Consider the following 24586-nt stretch of genomic DNA (forward strand, 5'->3'; position numbering starts at 1 on the left):
GGAAACTGTGACACAAGAAGGGTAAAGCTACACACCCTTACAGAAGTTCTCTGTATCATTTGATGGCTTTAGCACAGAGAAGTGACTGTGTGGAATAACAAACTGTTGTACCTCTGAACTTACCATTGAATAAAGAATCCTCAAAACCAAAAAAATGAGACCCATGAATAAATGAATAAGCAATGAGCTGTCAGCTGAAAAGAAGCAATGAAAAGCTAGAAAGAGAGAAAAATGAAGAGGAGTTGATGCCAAAAAACAAGGTGCCAAAAAAAATCAGGGTCTGTCAGATCAGTACGAGCAATAATCCCTAGTTCCTCATTAGCTCCATATACAGTGCATGTTATCAGAGTCCTTTGGTCCTACATTAATTTGTAAAATATTTTGATAAACAATTTATTCTTTCCACAAGATGTCCAGTGGAGACAGMGAAGGGAGGAAGCAATGCCTAGGAGCAGTCATGTAATAAACGCACAAAATGCAGGGGTTCTAAAAGTTTACTGAAATGTATTTTCTAGTATAATGCAATGAGTAATAGTCATTATTGCTCCTAGGACTTCTACAGATCACCAAAGAACATAATTTTCTAAGTTCAGCAACTATTTATGTGTGATACTAAAATTAGAGAGACAGTAAATGTACTTAATTCTTTTTATGCAGTTCAAGTGACATTGAAGAGAAACCGTGCAATGATCCAGCTGTACTTACACCATTAGGGAGCTTTTTCTGGATCACAGGTAAGTCAGATAAATATTTTGGCTTTGCATGTTTGGGTACAGAGCCTGTGGTCGGCAGTTGGTATTTGGCATGCAACTGCCTACTTTATCCATTTTTATGCACCATCTAATTTCCTTGATGTAGGGATTTGGGGATGGTGAAATAATTTAATAAATTATAAACAAAAAATCTAATCTGTTTCATCTACTTCATTCTGGATAGCCATTGCATAAAAACTGTCAAAAACATATTGCTCCGAGTTCATCCCTGCTGCAGTTCCATTGATTATAGTGGAGTTAAATCAAAGATGAATCTGTCTGTTCAATTTAAATCTAATGATTGGTAAAAAAGTCGGGGGGAGAGCCCTGTCTTAATCCAGAGCTGTTTTATCCTAGTGTCAGCATTTAATTCCATTTGCATATAAGCCTATTTCCCTTCTCTAAATTTAATTTGTTAGAGCTTGGCCCTCAACAACAACAACAACAAAGTAATTGCATGCACTATTGCTCCGAGTATTGGGCAATGGTGCCAATACAGCATGTGCTATAAAAATGTCTCATGCAAACTTATAAAATGTAGGCATTAGTGACACTCTGCCTGGTAACAGGTATCTGGATATCTGAAAAAAAACCCGACCTTGAGCTACTTCTTGGACATGTGACATCTAACAACACACATATGAAGAAGCCTTTTTTTTAATATCAGCTATTAATTGTGGCCATTTCACCAAAGGATAGATAGCCATGTCTTGTATGACCAGTAGGAACATTCTAGAGTTTCASTGTGAAGACTGGCTGAGGCTTAGTTCTCAGGCTGCTTTAAGATATCATCTGTGACTTTGCACAATGTGCTTTTGCAGTGTGACTTAGCAAGCTTGTTTTAAACTGGGGAGGAGTGGTTGGCATTGTTACAATATACCTTGTTTAGCTGCGACACTCCACTGCAGTACTCTTTACTGTGTTCTCATATGACCTAGCCTCAAAACACGGAGCCTGATTGTCACTGAGACCTTTACCTGGCCATTTTTTGAATAAAAAGGCTCTTCTTGTTGAACTCGACCAGATCAAYAGTCATTCCGATTCAGCTGTTCTTCCAAAGGGAATGCTACCTGCCTTAAGTTGATAGAATACTTTATTCTCCTTTACCCAATCCTAAATATTTGATTGCACTCAAAGCAGAAATGCTCAAAACATTTAGTAGGATTTGAGTTTTTTCTTTCTGCTTTAAACCCCAGCTTTTTCATCATGCATTCTGATGCATGGTCATATATTTTTATGTCTTGTCAATTTTGCACAACTTCATGATCTGTTCAGGTCACTTCAGTTTCCCCGTTTGTGGAAAGAAGACACTGGTGCCAAGGGGTAAATATTATTGACCTGGGGCACTGTGCAATTTTGTGCAAATAACAAAGCCTAGAAGAGAAGCTTGATTTTCTGAATTAGGGCTGCATGATGTGGAACTAAGGCTGTGCCATTCTTACTCAAGAGAGCAGAAAATGAACACACATCTTCCCACTTTCTGATCTCTGTGTTTGGATAAATCAGGTTATTACCTAATATCTGAGATCTTTCTAATACACATTGTTCCTCATGTGGACAGGAAAGCCCACTATTAGCCCTGTTACTTGCTCCCATTTCCTCTTGATGCACTTGCAGCCTATCCTCAGTAGGATTAGAAGGCACTCAGGACCTTTCAGGAGGCACTTACCACTTTACAGGATTAGGATAAGCCTGTCTTTGATGTTTTTGTGATCATACCCATCTGTCATAACTGAACRTGGTGAAGTAGGCTTTATTTTTATTTAATGTTCTAATTATGTTTAAAAGGTCAAATATAAAAGTACATTTTCTCAGTTTGCCTGCTTTTCTTAAAAAATTAATGAGGATATGTTGTTTTTCAATACATATGCTAATGTTTTAAAAGTAAAAAAATCCCATGTTTAAAATCAGCAAATAAATGTGTGTAGTTTCACCTGATTTTAAGGTTTAACAATTGTACTGCATGCCACAATTCTTCATCTTCCTCCATCCATATATTCATTACAAATGTCAGATAAGGCTAATCCTTCATGTGACATTACTACAGATGGTTACATTGGGGACTTAAACCAGATGCTGATAGTCTGGATAATCTGGATAAAAGCTGGTAACCTAAAACAAATCCATTTTGTGTATTACTCGTGCTAACAGTTAAGATATATATAAAATCTTTATTGCCCTTTAACACTTTACATAATTCTTTTGCATTCCTCTTTTTATACTTTCAAAGTTTTTATTTTGGAGAGGATTTTTCTTCATCTCCCACTRTCCTTCTACCTCAGCTAAATCATGCATGTATGCATGTAATAAACAAGATTTAGGGAAGGGAGAGACACTTTCTAGATGAGAATAAATACTAAATTTATATTTTGTTTTAAAATTCCTATTGGGTTGAAAATTGACACTTTTCCACTGTCACTTCTGGAAAGTAATTTTAATTTACTTTCATAAAAAGAGGTTTAATGAAAGTATTAGTAGTATAAAAATAACTTCCTTCTGTACTTTTGAAGAGTCTTTGAAATTCAGTGTTTAGGATGGGAGCTGATAGGGACATCTTCCACCAAGTGGCCTAGACCTCTGACTAAACCTGAGTGTTTGGAATTCATTTTTCCATCTATTTAAGAATAGAAATATCCTATTCTTATATGGTATTTACTCTGAATATTATGTATATGCTTATTCTTTCATTTAGTAATGTAGTTTGTATTGTGAACTGGGGGATTCACAAAGACTTGTTAGTCTAGAAAAAACTCTGTGTATGTGTTAAGCAGCTAATTRTTTACATGGGAAATTCTGTGCTGTAAACATACTTACCTACAGAAATGTAGACAGCACTCAGTGTTTCTGTCATATTGTGCCATAAATTATTCCATATTCTTGTGAAACAGAAGGAATCCAACATATGATAGGTTTAATGGAACGATATGCTGGCTGTTTAAATCTGAGGTTAGGAGACTTCAAGTTTAAAGTAAGCAAAACAGTGAAGTATGGTTCTTRCAGGGGCAAAAATATGCCATTGATTAGAGGCCGGGATCTCAGCAGGAAATGTCTAAATAAAAGATACCATTCTGATACCATTTCCCTTTCACTTCTTCTTCACTGCCCAGGACTTTTGTACTTGTGTTTAAGATGAACTATAGGAATGTGAATTTTTATTTTATTCCTAAGAGGAATAAAGGAGAGGAAAAAGGAGAGAGGAAAGAAACATGTAATATTGCATGTACTCTCTAGATCCTTCCTTGCCTACCTATGACWGTCACTGAATGCTGTCCATGGCTGGAGAAATTGGAAAGGAAGATACTACATTATTTTTGTAGCTTRTTATAATGCTATTTTGGGCTTTTTCCACTGTATTATTTTTTATTTATTACTAGGTTATGCTTCTAAGCTGGTCACTAGTCTGGAAGTATAGGAAAGTAAGTTTACCAAGCACCTGAGCTATGCAGTTATTGTGTAGCTTTTCATCTGTTGCCTAGCATACTTGAGATTTAGATTAAGGTAGGCAACTTGAGCAGGTCCCCATRCAGTAAATGATCTAGGGTCTAATCTGATCTCCCTTTAATCCAGTGAGCTATAAGGGCAGTGGTCTGGAGCATAGTTTACGAAACATGGTTTCTGTGATTTGCTTCTAAGCTTGTTTTGCCCCTAGTGTGTATTCCAGGAACAAGTAAAGAAGTCAAGTCCCTGGGCAGCCAAAGCAAGTGTAGTACTGAGGTTTGAATATTGGGATTTAATACAGCCTTCTGTTGCCAGTCAAAGCTCTCAGCTGGACAATTCTCATAGTCTTTAGCAGCATATCCAGTAGCTTATAATGGATACAGCTCTCAGAATCCCTACCTATTTCACTGATTCTAAAAATGTATAGATCACATCATTTGCTTAAATTAACACAGTTCTACTGAAATCAACAGAATCCAGATGCCTTACACCAGTTGAAAACCTTGATCCTTCCTTTCATGAATAGAATACAGCAGTGAAGTATACTGCTCATGGTGAGTCAAATAATTCTCCACAAGTTGCTGAAAATGTTTAGAAGAGTAGTCTGTCATAATACCTTAGAGGATCATTCTGCAAGATGAGTAAAGACTTATCATCCAGATATTTTCTGTTGTTAATATACTATTATCAAATGCCATCATAATAATTCATTTGGGGATCATAAAACATTATAGTGGAAGAGAAAGTAAATACTTAGGTCTGAAAGGTTAGCCAAAGGAAGACAAATTATTGCAAAATATGTGAAAAGGTGAAAGAGGTGAGTAATAACAGGAAATTTTGCAAGCAGGGAACCAGACTCCAATGATTATGTGTTTTGTGGCAAGTGTGGTCTTGGAGGGCTGATACACATCATACTAAATATTATAATTGTGATAGTGTTATTTTAGTGTTTGGTAATCAAAGAGTGGAAGCAATAACTGAATCTAATTGTTGATTAACTTTAGACAATTTTTTAAATGTAAATTTTTAGATTGTGACTTTAAACAGTAGCAGTTCCTTAATGATTTACTTTAGAGGCTTATAAAAAAGAAGAAAATAGAGTAATGTTGTCTTATTGACCATATAGATGTGGTTGAAACACCTATGCATGGGGCAGTTACTTTGCTACCATCTGTTCCTTAGAGGAAATGCCCAATTCAGCAGAGCTATTTCTTTGCATGTGGTAGGCCTGGAAATACCGTTTCAGCACTACACAGTCTGATTCATCAAGAATGAAACATCACTTTCAGAAATGCTGTTTAGTGGAGTGTGTATGTATAGAAATGATGTCCTGGTACAGCGAGGGTCGTGGGTTATGGGTATTTTATGATCCACATATCTCTAATTCATCTTTTGCTTGTGAAACATAACACATGTTCTAGCTGCACTGATATGGATTCTTGCTTATTATAGTTAATGGATTATTCATCCTCTTTGTCCTTGACATAATCCTAAGTATGTGCATAAAACTCAGATCATGTTGCCCATAAAAACCAATCAGCCCAGAGTTCTTCTGCAAGGTGTTGAACATTCACCCAGAGCAGATGGTAAAGATAATGTTTAATAAAGAGTTAGAGGATTAGCTGGAACAGAAATAAGCTAAGAGAAAGGGATAATTTCATTTCATATGAAACTCCATGACATTTCATGTACCCAAGGACTGATTAAAATTATGCCAAAAGCTGCTCTTTTTGGCCAGTTTGTCCTAATACTGACCCTGCTTATGTTGTCAGCTGCTGTATCTGCATGTGTTATTTTACCACTTTCTGAATAACTCAAAAGAAAGCTCTTCTCATTCTCCTGTGGCTGGGTGAAGTAATTCTTAATTAAATAGGAAGAGGACAGATGATAGGATTCTGCTAAATGTGATGAATATATTTAAGTAACTGATACCTCAACTGATGTTTAGAAAAAAATTTTTATWGGTCATTTTAAACATAAATAAATTTTAAATTGTAGTTTTCATAATGTATGGAGTTAAGCTTTGGTTTGCCTTGAATATTTAGGTGCTGGATGAAAAACAGAGCAGGAGATTGTCCATAAATAATTTTCTGTCTTGTTTTAGGAAAATTTGTTTTTGCCATCAAAAAAGTAGTGGAATAACAAAACCTATAGATTTTGCATATTGCATTACATTTGTAACGAATGTCCAGTTGTTCTTTAATAAGGCTTAATAAAAGGAATTTAATAAAACAAATCAGAAGCAAATATTATTACACATTATGGTGTTTCTGGGTCCATGGTTGTCTGCTACAAATTTAAGATTTATAAATCAGAAACTCTGACAAAGCATGTCAGGTATGGGTCCTGCAGAAGCAGCGTGAGTGGAATCTGCCTGTAAATGCAGTGTCCATTGTTCTGAACACAAAATTTAAATTATTTGGAGCTGTTCTTGTAAATAAACAYATGTTCTTTTAAGAAGACATTTTAGAATGGTTTGTGGGAGACAGAAGACAACTATTACTTTTAATGGTTATGGCACAAGAGCAGAAAAGGATCAAAATCCAAACTATTAACTTTCTTCAYTGAGACTCAGTGGTCACTGAAGCATAAACCCAGATATGAGCTTCTCTGGACTCCCTCCAGCTGAAGCTTAAAGCTCTGATCAGTCTTTAATGGTAGAGCTCTGTTAGCTGCTTCTGTAATGCAGGAAGACARAAGTGTTCTAGAATCAACATAATGGCTTTTGCACTAAAGTGGGCCAAAGCCGAAACCTTTGAAAGCCTCTTGAAGCTTAGTGGCTTGGGTAATATCACTACCTAGTCATTCCAGAATTCAGCTGAAATCGTCTTAAAATGTGCTCTGCATTTTCTAGCCATTTCTTGTGCTTAAGACAGTGTTTGGCTCCCTAAAATAAAGACATCCTCTGTTGCAGATKATTCCTAATTTAACTTATGCTCCTGTTGTTTCTCTAATTAGTTACTTTTGAAAGTGATTCATTGGGCACTTCAAACAGCTGGTTCTTTTTAAAATAGTCTGGATTAACATAAAAATAGCAAGACAGTTAGGAATGAACCTAAAGGAAATTAATGCAACTTTAATTTCACTGACAATAATTGTAAATATTTTATTACAAGATGCAGGTTTAGCTGACTAATGGTTGTGAAACAGATTACCGTAAAACTTATTCCCAAATTYCCTTCAGTCTTCTAAATACTTGTCCATAGTTCATTGTAGCCATCTTTTGAAATCACAGTGGCAAGAATAAAGCTCAAGAAGTCTGTCAGCTGATACACAGTATCAGGATCAGATAGTGCAGCTCAGCAAGAAGAGAGGGTCATATCGCACTGCTGAGATGAGACATAGATAAGTCTAAAGCAAGTTATGGCTTTATCTCAGTTTAACCTTGAACCAGATGCCCTTTCCAAAGCCCTCCCCACCCCCATGTTTGTAGCACAYTACAGCTGTGCTGTAACAAAGAGCTACAATTATCAAAATTGGAAACGGGAGAAAGGCARCCTTAAAAAGGATATTTTTCATTCAAAGCATGTTTCTTAAAGTGTGCAGATAGAAATAAATTGATTGACTATCTGAATTTTGAAATAGAACAAGAGATTCAGGTATAAAAGGAGTTCTGTTTAGCACTTCATGTTAGTAGAATAATGATAGCAATGAAATGTATTGTGAAACAAAATACTTTCTAACTTGTTTGTGTTTTTAATTTGAATAATATGACCACCACAATAAACCCCAGAAATTATGATGATTGAGGAGTGGGTAGGCATTCTAATTCTTTCCCAGATTTTGAATGATTAACATACGAGTAATTTCTCCCAGCACTCACAATGTTGTTCACCTTGTAAGTCCCTTCAGTTACTCACTCTCCAGCCTGCCAATTAGTGTGTTCACATCATCCTCAGATAATGCTTTTTTTCCCCCATCTGTATTTTTTTAGTCRTGGCAGGGAAATGTCAGAAAGCAAGCTTTGTTTTGATTTCTTCTGCTTTGTTTTTCTCAACTGCAGCCTTTTCAAAAGCTTACAGAAATCAAATGTGCAGGGCTGCTTTTTTTCCCCTTTTCATCTGTAGTGGTTTCCTAGCTTGCGTTCTCCATCTCTAATACCTCCTTTAATGGAGTCTCACTGTTTTTCTCACAAGGTGAATGCTTTCTTCTATTTCCCATCTGAATTATACACTTGTACTTCATTCAGAGATTTTTGGGTTTGGGTAGCTTTGGGATAGGTGAGGTCCTACCACTAAACATACCACATTTTGGGTGCATTTCTTGTGTGCATAGTTATTGCTCTTGACTTGGTTAATAAATTTCTTTTTTTTTTCCTCTAAGGCTCTTATATTTAAAGAAATTATTGAATAATTTCTTTTTTCATTGTTAGATACCTGTCCAAAGAAAGGTTAAAGTTATGCTTGAATACCACGAGATTAATRTTTGTTTAACAGAAAACCCATGGTTTATTTCTTGGCCTGATGTAARTCTCTCTGGAACACACTCTTGTGAAGATAACACCTGTGATGATATTTGCTTTTCTGTAGCAATAGTGTTATTAGCAAATGTAATGTTTTGCTTCCTAGTTACATCAGTGTGTTTTAATAAACAGATATCACATAGCTACAAAAAACTATCTAATGATATTTCACAAACTGCTTTTCCTAACAGGAAAGAAAGCCAGTAGGAGCCAAAGTCACYGCTTTTCATTACAGATATTTATAATTTTTTTCTCATTTTAGGCTGGGGATCTCCACAATAACACAGTATACCTCATATGTCCAAAACTCAAAATTTTCTCTTCAGAAGTCTCTAAATTCTGAGGTTCCTGCTGAAGATTTACTTTAACTGTCCTACCAGGTCTGATGTAAGTTCATACCTGAGACAGATCTCAATCTGTAGCTGCAGTTCTATATCCAAAAGAATAACCACAATGACTTAGTTCCTGCTGCTAAGTTATTGCTGCACCTGTGACTTCTTAAATCAGCCACAGCTGGACTAGCTGGGACCTACCAGGTGCCACGAGGGAATGGCAGTCTGCTCCAGGAACTCTTCAGCTTCTCTATCACATGCTTTCGAATGGAAAAACAGCACTGTGGCAGGAGAAGGGCAGTAGCAAACTCAGCTTCTCCTTCCTCTCATAGGAAATAACCCTTATTCAGTTTAAGCTGAGTCAAAGCCATATTCTAACATCCACTTTCCAGATAAATGCTTAAATTTCTGCATACTGCAGAAKTATAATCCAGAAACTCCCTTAATTTGGAAGATCTCCCAGTCACTGGATGTAAACTGCCATTTTTCACCACTTGTGGCTTCTACTTTCTCTAGATATGCAAAAAAACCCACCCCAAAATAAAACATAAACTTGTGCAGAAGAACTGGAAAAATCACATTATAAAAAGAGATTTGAAAGGACTGGTTGATTTTTCCATCCAGTAAATAATAGTTTCTTTRGAAAAAAGTACAAAACAGAAGGGAAGAGTCACCCCTTTGCTATGCCCTTCCTTAGATATCCTCTTCTGGGAAACCCYATAAAAGAGGAATGAATTATGTGCTTTAAGAATGCCCTTCATTAGCATAATTAGAGAAGCAATATGGCCTTCTGCTTTCTTCTGAGACAGCACCTATCACCTGACTTGGCTTGCCTATGTAAGTCCCACTAAGCTGGCTGCTACTTTTGCCAGTGAGAACATTGAGAAGCTGGATAAAGGAAAGATTGGATCATCACTTTTTCTGGTAACATAATGTTTTTTAACCTCCTTTTGTAAAGAAAATATAGAAATTGCTCCAGGTTTTCAGTAAAGAATGGTAAAATACAAAATATATCCCTAATCCCCAGAGGTTAAATTAGTGGGTAGGAAGGGTTGTCTGATGCCTTGTTTGTTTGTAATTGCCAATTAAAGAAAATGAAAGGAAATGTTTTGTTTTAAACAATTGTATCTCCTTTTGAATGTGGGCAGATGTGTCCCTACGAAAATCAAACATAGTCTTTCCAATGCATATAAATCCAAGTATAATACTTTTAATCTTTAGCAAATAATTATTTACTGGGGACCCAGATTTATTCTATTTCCTCAGGTGTGCTCTTAGTAGTATAATAGAGGTGTTTGCGACATTAAGTGTGGTGGATTTGTTTTGCTTCAGCTTGACATTTCATGGGACTAAGTGTGAAAAATTTCATCCTCCAGAAAGGAGCTCCTTGCTGGGGCTCTTGGAGCCAACACTAACACCTTCTCATGCTAATTGGAGCCTAAGTGATGGCTGAGTGGTTGCTTCACTGTTCTTTTTGAGTGTTTGACACTTACCCTGTTGCCATCAGCTGCTGAAGATGGAAGARTAAAATATAAAAAGGAGAATTAAAAAGGTACATACTGTGTGCATTTGAGTGGCATTATTWAAGCAGGTCAGTTCTCTTGCAAATCAAATGAAAATGAAGTGAATGGAGGATAACTGGAACAGGTATATCTGTATCTATCATTGCCAGTCTGGACTAGGATTTCTTTCTATTGAAGTTATGGGAAGTCATGTAAATAGGGAATAGTTTTTAATCATGTTCTATGTTTTCAAAATGCATATATTCATATGCATACATATCTAATTGTCAAGCATGATGGAAGTTTGTAGAGACTGATTGCCTTGTGAATCAGTAACAATGCAGCCTTGTCTTTATGAAATTGAGAGCCTTGGATTACAAATCAAAGTAAATGAGGGTGAACAAAGAGTTAATGTATGGCAAGATTGCTTAAGATCAAAAGTGCAGTCTGTTTTTTAAAGAAATATTTGCCTTATTGAAGCAAAATTTGGCAATACCAACACATGGCATTGCCATGCAGAGAAAAAATAAATTTAGATTGAATGATTTCTCAGTTAAACAGGGACCAACAGGGAGTTTATAACAAAACAATTTATACTCACTTTGGAATATGACAATGGCAATTTTTCTTGTGCTGAAAACAAACCATTACTGATGTATGTTTGTGACCCAGCAGGAAGTTTTCTAATGCAGACTCTTTCCACATCTATCCAGCAGCAGATGTAATTTGTCCAATTTGTGTAGCAGTATATAATACCATGTATTATTACTCTTGTCGCATTTGCTGTCATGGTGAAAAATTTAGATTTGTTAGGAATCCCCCAGAAGTGACATATGTCCTTCAGCCTTGAAAGTTTAGTTCTTAATGAATTAAAGGCTTAAATTCACTTGTCTGTTTTTAGTTTCATTAAAAAATTTGTTGTGTAATCTCCAATTCTAAAAAATTTATCTGGTAACATTTTGATATATGTAATAGCAATTTTTTATTCACATGCTCTTACGTAAATCAGGAGAGGTTCCTTTGTCAGTGCCATAAATCAAGGTGAAAGAACTGACTTCCTTTTCACAGGAAATTTTAGTTGCATTTAAAATGCCTGATACTAGAAGTATTTATATTACTTGTGGCTTTTTTTAGCTGTGTAACAGGAGGAAATGTTGCCGGTATTTGTGATCTAAATCTAAGGTCTCAAGTTTCTGTTGTTGTCRGTATGGTTGCAACCAATCCCATACAAGATTGGTACAGTCAGTAGAGCTCGTGGACAGAGAATTGCTTGTGAGATCAAAAGAACTCTCAGGTGATGTTCAGGATCACTTCAGGTCAGATGGAACTATCGGTGCTCCCTAGCATTGGGCAGAGACATTTCTAAGGCTTCCTTGCTGAGTGAGATGATTCTGATACAGCTCATTGTGAACTAGAGAAACAGCTGGCATTTATAAACTTGGGATCTTGAAGAGTTTCCCATCTAAAGGAATGCTTTGGTTCTCCAGCATTGGTGTGCATCACTGATTTATGGGAGAAAAGATAGCACAAATCAATTGAAAAGTATTGATAATTGCAGTGAAATTTGTGTGCAGGCCCAAGGCTGATTTCCAGATTATATATAGCAACATCTTGATGCTATTATGATGATTATCACTTTGCAACTGGTATGTTGTAGCACAGGAACATAACATTCCTAATGAGATGTAGCAATAATTTACCTGTCACAAAATGATTTTTTCCCTCGGAAKTGACAGTGTCTTGCTGTTACAAATCTGTCCCTGTTGACTAAAGCACTAATGAATACAAGTCTAGCATTATCATATTAGGTWTTTATGCCATTTGATAAAGTGTAGGACTTGATCGGAATCAAAAATATTCATATAGTGCATGAATCCTGGAGGTAGTTAAGGCAGTGAGGTTATCTTTTCTCCTTTKTTCCTGGCACACAGAAGGTTTGAACTGCTCAGGAAATAGCTGGAGCAAATGAAGACATATTTCCAAGGAGACTACAACAGTTAAGCATTGCAGTATTAATGTAAGTTTTTGTAAGCGATTCCTTTTGGAATCTCTGAGCCATTGTTCCTGTAAGGCTCAATTTTGTACTCCCTTTTCAGGCTTTGGACCCACAAATTTATGTGGGATTAATTTTAAGCATGTGGGCCTGKGGACTTGAATAAGCACATGGGTATGCATTTCAGAAACAGAGCTGTTGGAGAGATTCCCATTTATTTTGATGGCAGTTAAGCCTGAATGGAGTTTGGATTCTTGTGTTACTAAAGCTATTCTTTGACACTCCAGTTGTACTGTTTTAACTAGGGAGAAGTTAATTCAGTGAGAGAAATGTGTATTGCAAATTTTGCAACACTTATCAGAGGAAAACTGTTTTCTTACTGCTGAATTTCCTTAGTGATGTAGATTTAAGTTTTCTTCATAACACATGGAGTAGCTGATACATAGTTTAATGTCAATATTATCTAAATACTGTACTGCTTTTGTATTATTTTCCTTTTTATGAGTGTGATTGAGGAGATGGTACAAACGTTCAAAATACACACTTGATGTGTAGTGATGTGCATCACTGAATTATTTTATAACCATTCTATTATTTTATAACCATTCTATCATTTTAAAAAGTACTGTATAACATGGTTTTTCTTCGCTGTGTTGTGAGTTTTGGTCATTTTCTTACTCAATCTATGAGGATGACTTTCAGTACTTGAATAGGGGAAAGCTAGAGCTGTTGACTGGATGTTTAGAACTGTGTTTGAATTGTGCTGGTCAAAACGTAGTGACATTATGTAGCTCAAACTTACAGAATTTTGAAGTCAGTTTTTAATAAATATTTTAAGAATAATGTTACTGTTTTAACATAATACCATAACTCCTGCATATTGGCTTGGAGGACTTAATGAAGACCTGGGCTTCTAAGTATTGTATTGTTTTGTAGTGCTTCACTTGCTGCCATGAATCCAGATATTGCAGTATCTGAATAAAACTGGGTTTTCAGGTGAAAGAGAATCTTAAGGTGCAAAATTTCATATATTTTGTGAATGATGAGAACTTGTGAGCTACTTTTCAGCAGTGCAATGTCCATAAACAAGTAGAGGGCAGGGATTGAGATGGATAATTACAGGGCTTTAGGCACATTGGAGCCAATGCASCAGAGTTCCAGTGAGCACTTCACCTATAGGACTGGAAACATCTTCCCCACGTATTTTCTGACTGAATGAAGAAACTGATCTGAGTCTGGGTTTGGGCATGTACTATTGGGAGACACRTGCTTGTTCCAGCTATAGCCTATCTTTAATTACAGCGACTGGTTTGTATTATGTTGCTTTGAAAAGCGCTTTAATTTCAGAAAACAATGAACTGGCTTTACTTCCATCAGTACTATCCAAATATATTGCTTTTTAAAACTAGAAATATTTAAGAATTTCTGAARATTCATGTGACTTGTACTAGGCCATCACACTGGCTTTGTTCTGTAGCAGCAGAAAGCAAAGTCAAGCATGCAAACCTGAGCCATGAGGTGACTCCAAGCACAGATCCATATGAAGGACTGGGTAAAGAGCATAATGTGACATATTTGGGGTGGYTGGTAGGAAGTCCTCTCAGATAGCATTTACCTTTTCCCCACATTTGCTCACTAACATTAGAAGTATTCATGAGATAGAACGGGGTCCTGGATGGCTCATAAGTCTTTTCAGTATATAACAAAATACTGTAATATTRTATAGCTGCATCTGTTTTAGGACTGATTTCTTACTAGGAACTTAGGCCAGCTTACACCTGATWATTTCTGGACAATATTAAAATAGAATAGCTTCAAACTTGTACCATGAAGTGAAAAACCCTATTTATCTGTTCATYGACCTTCTATGAGCAGAGTTTATCCAGGATTAATATTTTTTACTAATGGCATTTGAATCATTTGAATAATTCTGATGTAAACTAAGTTTGGRTCATCTTCTTCTAACACCTAATCAGCCAGAGTAATGTGATGAAAAATGTAACTAGTCACTTTATCTGGGAAGATTAGGACAGTACTTCTTTGAAGTGATTGGAAAACCTCKGATATATGTGAGAAAAATTAAACTGATTCCATTATTATTAAAATATACAGAGAATCTTTAAACTGCTAAAGCAAGGCTATGTTCCAAAGTGGTCAGTTATTAATATTGAGCAAATATATTTAGAAAAAGCACACAGAAGATACATAATATAAAACATATGCAAAATATTTCTTCAGTAGTATTACCTGAGTATTTTCTGTTGCTTTGTAAGCAAACTATTTTCTTGTGAAAGAAAATCACAACTCACACTTGACATAATTTCTGCTACAATAAAATGAACATAAATTTAAAACGCTAYGCAGCAATAATTTCTTTACAGCCCACCAAAAGGGTGAACTTAGATAGCTGAGGAAACTGAGGAAGAAAAATTAAATGCAAAACTGCATCACTGACCCAAAAGTTTGCCATGTTTGGGTCCTTAGTYCCTTTGTTCTCATACTACAAACATGTTGATTAAATCCACAGACTAGTAACTAGGAAATGAACAATCCCCGACGTATGTAACATTTATGCAAAAGCATAAATGTCAGAATTATTTAGCAAAACRGGTGCAGCAACGATTTTATATCTGTAAAAGGTAATATAAATTAATATTTTAATGATGTAATGATGTATACTAAAGCTTCTGTGAGTTTAAAAGTGCCTGTTAAAATAGCTATTGACAAGTTCTTTTATGTACTCAGTGTACTACCTGCTCAGCAGTACACTGTCATTTTAGAGTAATTGCCCAGYAAACTTTTAAAATGCTGTCACAAAAAAATTGCTAAAACAGAGGTAGCTCTTTAATTTGTCTGTCACTTTTTCTGTCACTCCTACTGCACTTTATGTTGAGTGCAAGTTTAGCTGTCACATTTGAAGTTGTTCCACCTATTTTTACAGATTGAGTTGAGGCCATGTTGCCAATTTGTCCTACAATGTTAAGGAAAGTTTTAAATAAAAATATTTCATACACACTTCTTTTACTCATAGACTTAAATATAGAAGATTGGGAATTATTCCTCCTATAGCTGGGGSAACTATTTAGGATTTGTAAAACAAAACACTAGAGATGATGATTTGTCCAAAGCCAGCTGTTTCATGGAATGGATATGTGTGTGTATGTATGAGGTTATTTATACATATGTAATACAGCTGCTTAAGGCTGGTCAGTAGCTGATGTTCTGTCCAGGTACGGGTCTTCAAATGAAGATTTTCTGTTCATAGAAGATAAAAAGGCTACACTGGGAAATTGGAGAACAACTTATCTCAGACTTCAAGTGGCCAGGATGCTCAGCTGGGATGTGAGAGCATGCTAAGGGAAAACTAGAACATGTCTGTGTGCACTGTATCTTTGYAGAGTTCACTGTTTTATTCAGATAGGAAGCAGTAAAGCATCTGGAAGCGCTGAATTTTCATGAGACGGGAAAACTTTTCTTCACACTTCTAGATCCAGGAAGTTTCTTGTGCATTAGCTATTCTTGTATGATGCTGGAGGCAAGAAGGCAAAAACATAATTCAATTTTTTGTACCTTTTTAAAAAGATTTTATTTTCTGCTTGCTTTTTTAGGGAGGCCCTACCAAGCAATAAGATTCCATGTTATCTCCCAGGGCAGAATAGAGGTATAAGRCAGCTATGTCAGACAGCAACTTCTATGCCAAGAAATGGGGAAGAGTTGCTTTAAGGCCAAAAGATAGTTCTGCAGTCATCAGGCTTTCATGTAGTTAGTATTGTGTTTTTCTGGATATTCTGAAAGCATGAGCAAGAAGTAAGAGAAACTGTCTGAGTCTGATATCCTTCTTTTAAAAGGAACTTAACTGTGGCATATATTGCAGACTCCACAATTGAAATTGAGTGTAAAATTCCGAATTGCAGCAACTTGATCAGCTAAATGCTCTTACTGCTAGAAAATGGTTTGTGCTCTCTGAATATCATCACAATTGGAAACTGTTAGGAGGAAACAGCTGAAGTTCATTATCACATGGATCACTTTTTGTTTTCTTATTCCTCAAACAGACTTTTCATATTTAGCTTTCATACATTTGAGAGTAAAATGAGAAAGAAAAAAATACTCTTTATAGGATTGCTTCTTGATTTCAGTGAAAAAAGGTTGCATTTTGATTTTCACCATCATTTAATTCTCTCAAGTAAATAGTTTTAAAAGTAAAAATGAAAAAAATACGAAGAGCCAGGTATAATTTATACATTTGAATGATGGGAAAAGCTCTTCTTTTAACATACAGAGTTACTAACAGTTTACACATTTGACTGTAGGGGGAGTGAATATTCATAATAGGAAAAATTTCACAATATGAAATGGCAGTAGTTACTGACAATCTGTAGATATCAAAGAATGAGCACTGGCACATTAATAAGGAACTTAAAAGCAGATCTGCAGTCTAACATCTTAGGAACTATAAAAACTACAACTTCTACATGAGTCATATGTTTGAACTCCAAACTATCTTATAAAATTTAGCTAGAACACATTTTTCTTGACACAAATGAGTATATTAATTTCCATAAGATATTATCTCTTACCATATATTTAATTCAGATTCTCTTTCTACTCCCACTAAAATAATTGCTTACAATATACTGACTTGATTTTATATGGCTAATTAGAGCAGTGCAYGGAAAAAAATAGGTTTGCAGGTAATAGTGAAATTAAATATGTTAATCTGTAGCTCAGTGCACACATTTTGTCTGAGCTTTAATTTGCTATATAAATTATAGTTCTGCCTTTATAAAATGTCCTTGAAAGAATGTCCTATTTTTTGAATGCTAATACCATAGGGAAACAAATATACAAAGCTTTTTGCTATAGGCTGTATTTACATAAATTAAGACAACTAGTCAGTCTGAATATCCAACTGCAGATATACTTTTAAAAGACATTCTACAAAGAGTTGATAGGACTCTGTATTTAAGATTTTCATTCAGTTAGCAATGTAGCAGCCCTTCATAATAGGCAAGTACATTTTGAACAATAAGGCATAAATAGTATAATAAATAGGGCCGCAGTATATCAGCTAGAGCACGGGACAAATATTTCAAAAGGCTCTGAACTCATTTCTCTATGAGCTAGTAGCAAATATYTCCACTACTGGTCTGCTTTAGAAACTTATTCTAGGAAAAGCTGGTATGACTCTCTGAGTGTAGCTGCSCAGTGGAGTATGTGTATTTTGTGACATGACTGCAGTGGCGTGCTATTCTCCACATAGATTCTGGTAACCTCAGCTAAAAGACTGGTAATTTTAGCCTTTCCAAAAAAATCCTCACTGTTTAGAAAACTCTACATCGCTGTGAATTCAGTTAAGATTCACTGATGATAGGGAGAAGACAATTACAAAATTTGTGATGCAGAGTATGTCCCAAATTCTGCTTACAGTGTTTTATTAAGGAGAGCAAAGACATATGCATGGCAATATAATCAGGGTGGTCAAAGCATTCTTGTTTAGGCAATGGCAGTAAATTGGGATCAAATCCTTAAATGTGTACAAGAACCCAAATCCTTTCTGTATCTGGCTCAGGAACAGTATCCCTGCTGGAGTTACATAGCCACATGTTGTGGAATGTATAGGAAACATTGCATGACATTCAAAATGCATCCCTGAGAATGTTTATTTTGAAGCAGTGTCTTAATTCATTTTTATTTCCCAAGGCTCCATATCAGTAATTAAGATCCTGTATGCTCTTGACATAATAAAGTATTACTGGTCAGAAAGTTTTTGATGAGTCTATGGCTTAGACATTTAATAGTGTTATAGTATTAACATTTGTATTATAGTATTAACATATAGTATTAACATATATTTAATTGCTTCCTTTACTAGCTTAAGAGGCAGCAGTATGCTCTGAGTCTTCCTACTAGCTTCACAGTAGAATAGAAAGCTCAGAGTTAATTTAACCTTCAGACTGTCAAAGAAAAATAAACATTTTTTTAAATGAAAATAGCTAGTCGGGAATAGTTCACAGTGAAGAACTTCATTTTTTATTCATTCTCTTCATACAAGGTGAAGATCATACAAGTGAATGCCTAATATTGTTCCTCTGRGGGAGTGTCATTGAAAGTATCACCTAGAATTAATGGTTTGATGATGCTGAGCAAGCCAGAGAAAACTGCCCCAGAATGTTTTTTAGTGGYGCCACTATTTTTGGATGAAGATTTCCCCCTTGGATTTTCTTCATTCTTTATAATGCTGTTTGTGAAATTAAATAGTGAATTTAACTTTTYAGCAATATAACCCTTCAACAACAGCTTTCTAATAAGATTAGTTTTATTGTCCATTGCTCCTTGCTGTTATATGGAAGTTAGTRCAGAGTGACAATAAATCTCCTTAAATCAAAGAATAAAGCACATTGCATAACCAAATGTCACCAGCTATGACTAAAATGTGACAGTATGAGCCCTAGTTACTAGAACTGATAGAAAAAGTACAGTCTCCAGTAATACTTTCATCAGTCTTTAAGCCAGGTCAGAAGTTTATGTGACACCTTTTCATCTGTCTTCTCCATTACTGATCTAGGAACAGCTACAGGCTAGCAAATAAAAAGGAACATTTAAAATATGAATATTGCCACTAAACTCAAGTTAGGCAATGTAATGATGTAAGGTTTAAAGAGAAATCTCCCACAGGAAGAAATCCAACCCAGAAGTATGATAGAGGGCTAGTTAGCTGGCCAATTTCTAATTGTTTGGTTTTTTTGGTTTTTCTTTTGAGATAAAGCAGAACACTTAGCTGAAGTTTACAGTCTTTAGGGCCAGTTAGCATGGAAGATTGCCACACACAATTTCAAGATGCAATTAAAACAAACAGCTGGAATGATCTCAGAAACCCTGTTTCATAACAAGTACATTGCCAGGTTAATTATGACTATAGAGGGAAACATGGCAGCTGAATGATAGAGTAAAAAAAGTCTAACACGGCTTCCCAGATTGACACAGCCTATGAAGACATTGGGCAGATTTACTGGGAGGCTCTGCAGATTAAAGCCCAAAAACTCCACTTAGGAACAGTAGAAATCAGGGGTGAAGGAAGAATGAGCCTTAATCCTTTCCTCCCATTGCAATGAGAGCTCATCCAATCTGTACTAAGAGCAATGCAATTTTGTTTCTGCCTGAAAACGGTCAGTTAAGATCAAATGAAACTTAAAACGGAACAATTTCCTGCAAGAATTGCTAAATTTTGTCAGTCCTTCTGGAACACTGTGGGACAATAACAGGACATGCTGAAGATGTGTATTTCAGGATGCTCTCTGGGTAGACTCTAGGTAGATGGAATACTGGAAAGTCTGGTGGAACAAAACATGGGATTCGTAGGCATTCTAAGAATGGGAAAGCAGAGGAGAGGGAGAAAGGAAGGAAAAACTCCCCCATTAATAAAAACTGTTCCTGCTTCTTTAAATCATAGGTTTATCCRGATATCGCTCAGTCTCAGTATCTCTGAATTACTGTTCAAATGAGGTGAGAATTTAATAACTTTATAAAACAATATTTTGGATGGAAAGGCAAAGAATTAGTCAACAAAGGTCAGGTCTTAAGTCAATGCACCAGAGTCATGAGACTGGACTGGACTGGACTAAATCTAATTATTCCCAGTCCTACTGTCAGACAAAGGTGTTTTGATAATGACTTCTAACAGAGTAACAATGATAGCGCTCAAAAAAGGGAGGAAATAAAATATGATTCTTCCAAATAAAATCAGATTTGTATCAACATATATTAGCATCTGAGAGCTGCAAGTACTACTTAATCAAGCATCTGCTTTTTGATTCTTAAAATCTGTGGCTACTATCTTACTCATAGTGAGTAACTGAACTTCTCCATTTCTTCCTATTGTAAGGAGTACTGTCAAAGCTTTTTGTGAGTTTTCAAACTTTCCACATTCCAAGGTACGTCACTGCATTTAGCCCCTGCTACACTTTTGTTTCATGCGCTTTGACACTTAGTCTGTTGTGCTGTTGAACACATTTTACACAAAATAATGAATTGTGATACTGAGGCTGCACAAGTAATTGTGAATTTGTCACACATTGCATCCYATGTTTGGGCCTTGGCTGAAAGAGAGGTTTATCTGGCAATGGGGAAAAACAGAAAGGAGAAAATCTTGCCTTTAATTCACTATTTCATTTAACCATTTTTTTCATATAAATTGGAATAGTTATCTGCCTTTTGTTCAGAGGCTCCCACTCATGCTCTTCCAGCTTTAAGGTTCACATGGAATCAAATCTTTTGGTGTCACTTGTTTTTGAAAAATACATGAAACCCCTAAGTTTTGGGGTTTTAAAAATTGGGAAAAYGTATTAGTTAAAACAATTAGAAATATTTTTTAAAAAACCCAACAAAAAAACCCCTGTGCTAATTATCCTGAGTACTGTCAGTATAATGAGATACATGSAAATACTTCAGCTGTGGCTGTGCTACAGAAATTCTGGAGTACATGATATTTGAATAATCAACATGTAGTACTCTGATTTAGCTGCTAGCAAATGTATATTTTAAAAATCAAAAGTTTGCTCTATAAGCRTAAGAAAATTTTCAAGCAAACTTAATTTTTTATGACAACTGTGTAAGTTAAAAATTAATGAAACTTTTCCCAAAAACGGATCTAAAACCCCAATAATTACATTTCTGTTTGAATCCTTGCATACCAAGTTATAGCCTGATCTCAAAGTGTAAATATGTAGCTGTTAAGAGTTCTAGTAAATCCTTCTATGATTGTTGGATCAAACCATGAATGTTTAAAAACCTTTCCTTTTGATTTTGTTTCTCCCATCTTTCTATGATTATGACAAATGGTATACCTAGATGTCTGGATTCTGTGCAAAGCAGAATAGTTAATTGTTCAGTGGAATTACTATTTTTTTTGGTGAAAATACAATTAATTTCCATTTAATTACACATTGCAACCTTATTATACAGTAGAGCTATTTGAGAGTACATTTTATCAGAAAATGTTGATCAGTGAAGAGAAATTATTGGATATGSCAGTTTTTAAATTTTTTTGGAATAATTTCTAGGCTGGACTCTAGTGGAAAGGATGGAGATATGCCAGCCACAGAGACATGCAGGTTCAAGCATCAATTCTTATGACTGTGCAAAAGATTCTCAAGTTCCATTTCAGAATCACCACTGATCTTTGGGATATGGTTTTGGCCTAAGAAGGACTGTTGATGTTAAAAAYGGAAACCTCAGCTCCTAAAGAGTCTGTAGTTTAGAACAGAGATGAAAATATACTTTTATCTGGCATTTGAGATACACATGAAAGTCCTTTCTCTTTATCCCGTATCCTGTGTGAATGCTCTGAGCACTTGGTGCTGATTTTCAGGGCCTGTGGCCTCTTTCCTTCTTTTCATAAATATCACTCAGGGCAATCACTGCATAATCAGTTYTGCTACTGAACCTGACCTGCAACATCCTTTGAAGTGCAACTCTTGTTCGTCTCTTTCCTTCATCTCCACATGGAATATAGCAATACATATTATGCAAATGACAACATCAATTTTTGGGGTTTTGTCATTGTGGCCCTTTCATTATTTCACATCTTGGCAGTCATCACATCCTTTTCTTGATTCAGAATTTCATCAAGTTGAGAATAGAAATATGATCAGCTGGAACTTTTCCATCTACTGCTTTGACACCAGTTTGAATGTAACTCAAGTTGTGAGTGACCTTAAGGCCTGTTTTAAACTCATATGGAACCCAACTCATTACAATAGCTAGCTTTGACCCCAAACACATCACGGCTATCAGAAATCAAATCCGAAGTTACATTCATACATATTTTTTTAAAAGCAGTTTCCCTCATAAGTGGCTTCTTTGACTCCTACATTTAAAAACCCCTTGGACCTAGGATCCTCAGTCCTCTTCCATGGTTGTTCCATGGTTTTGTATGGTTTAATGGGAGGACTCTTGGTTCATACAAAACTGGTTTATGTTCCTTAGTTCTCCCTTTGACTCTTGTCTGTTTTGTGCTTATGTCCAGTGGATGTTGTGCTTCATTGATATACAGCAAAAAGGAGGATCCTTAGGTTCAGTGACAAAGTTGCTGAATTTGTAGCACTTCTAAGGCTGCCCTGACTTATGCTGGGAACGGAACTATTCCTCAAATATTAGAAGAAGATAAAAAAGGATAGAATTAAAAGCTATCTGTCTAGCTACAAAAGGTAGATTTGTATTCTCTGTAGTGGGATCTGTCCCTATTTCACTAATGAAACAATTCCCCACATGCCTAATAACACAATCAAACCTTTTTCTTTCTTGCCATCCAGATCTGCAGGTATCCATCAAGCTTATGAAAAAAGCACTCATTCTAGTTTGAATGGTTTAACTGCTTTTGTATGCACTGAATGCAATTTACACGAGATCTTTGTATTAATTATGATATATCAAATGGTATTTCATGTGTATGCAGTGTTGTACATAGATTTAATAACTATATTTAAACACCTACTTTAGTATCCGTGCAAAAGGAAAGATGACGGGGATATACTTTCCACAAATGGCAGTCAGTCTTCTTTATGTTTAAGGGAGTGAGGTGGTGTTTTGAGTGAAGGCTCACCAAATTTAACAGATGGAACTGTAGCTTAAAAATGACTGTAAAGAGGAGAATTTTTTTTTTGTTTTGTTTTTCACTAGACTGATATGAAATACTTCTCCTTGGAGTGTCTAGTATTGAAGTTTCTATTCTGTAATGAAATACATACCCTTTACTTCAAATAAATTCTAGTTGTTAAGGTGGATCCATAATTTGAGTAAAATAATTTGTGCAATTAAAATAGAGAGTATCTTGTACTTTGGCTATAAAGCACTTAAATAATACATATTTAAGTGCAAAGTTCTCATTCAATGAAATTATGCAGTGRTCTGACAGATCACTTGTTTAAGGCAACTGAATTAATAGCAAACTGTATCTACAGATTAACAGTTTGGGGCTTGAGCCTATCATTGGGATTACTCATTCTGATGAGTAATCTCAATGAAATAATATCTTCCTAAATGATTATTTCTATATGCTTTAAAAGACCATAGTGGCTGTATTCTAAAATGATACTGCTTTTTGGAATACTTTCCTGTTTCCAAYGCATAGTGTCCACTCTCAGCCTATGCTTCAGGAAGCAGCATAACTGTTTTCTCAATTTTTTTCTTTTGTTTTTTAATTCTGTGAAAAATTCCAGTCTTGTGAAAAGCATTAATTAATGCCAGTCAAATCTGTGGAGTTGGACTCTCATGGGAGTAGCTAAGTCAGGGTAAACTGAGTTGTGAGTTTGAAAGTCGTGTTTTATGGCTACCAACATTTGAGCCAGATAGCAACCTGGCCAACAGTTCATACTTGTGGCACTTATTCTTCATCTACGTAGAGCAGAGACTGATGTGTGGAGTGTTGGGCGATGTGTTCTCTCATGAGGGGCTCCCTCAGTGTAAAGGTTGGATGGTTACACACATGGCAAAGCTTATTCTTATGAATAAAGGAGAGTTGGCAGGACTGAAAGGCTGTGCTGAAACTGCGGGCGYTCAGTGGCCCGAGCTAGACCTTGTCCAGCCTTGAAGGGCCCTACCAGGCAGTGACACATCGGGGCCGTGTCCCCTCACGTGCGCGGCTGGAAATTGCGTTTTCTAGGTGAGGCCCTGGGCTTGCGGGAAGGTCGCTGAACAGGACGCCGCGGTTTGMTCAGGGAAGCCTGAAAGGCAGAGCTTTGCACCGGCCCAGGCGCGGCACAGAGCGAGCGGGCGGCTCCCGGCCCGGGCGGTGCAGCCTCGGGCTCCCGGCGGACAAGGGGCCACAGGCGCTCCCCTTCGCCCCGCGGCTTTGCAGCGCCCCCGGCCCCGCCGCTCCCCGGTGCTGTGCCGCAGCGGCGCAGGAGCCCCGCTGGTGGCGGCCCAAGGGGGCCGCTGGCGCTGCCGCCGAGCCTCAGGGAGCCGGCGGCGAGCGGGGCAGGGGCAGCAGCGGGGCAGGCGAAGGGCACGGCAGGGCCAGGTGCAGGGCCAGGGCCAGGCTGGCGCCTGCTGCCGGCCGCCGCGCGGGTAATCACGCGTCCCCCCTCGCTGCTGATTTGCAAGAGCAG

General features: G+C 36.6%; 1 long non-coding RNA gene across 1 annotated transcript in view; it reads left to right on the forward strand.

Annotated features, from left to right (window-relative positions):
• Window positions 1–412: 412 nt before the first annotated feature.
• LOC130577703 (uncharacterized) overlaps window positions 413–24586 on the forward strand; it is a 277294-nt gene continuing 253120 nt past the window's right edge. Inside the window, exon 1 of the long non-coding RNA XR_008965799.1 lies at window positions 413–734. This is a non-coding gene — a long non-coding RNA (uncharacterized LOC130577703). The remainder of the gene's footprint in view (window positions 735–24586) is intronic.

Source organism: Malurus melanocephalus, unplaced genomic scaffold, assembly GCF_030028575.1.
Source record: "Malurus melanocephalus ecotype Western Australia unplaced genomic scaffold, MMel_1.1 scaffold_8, whole genome shotgun sequence".
Classification (NCBI taxonomy): domain Eukaryota; kingdom Metazoa; phylum Chordata; class Aves; order Passeriformes; family Maluridae; genus Malurus; species Malurus melanocephalus.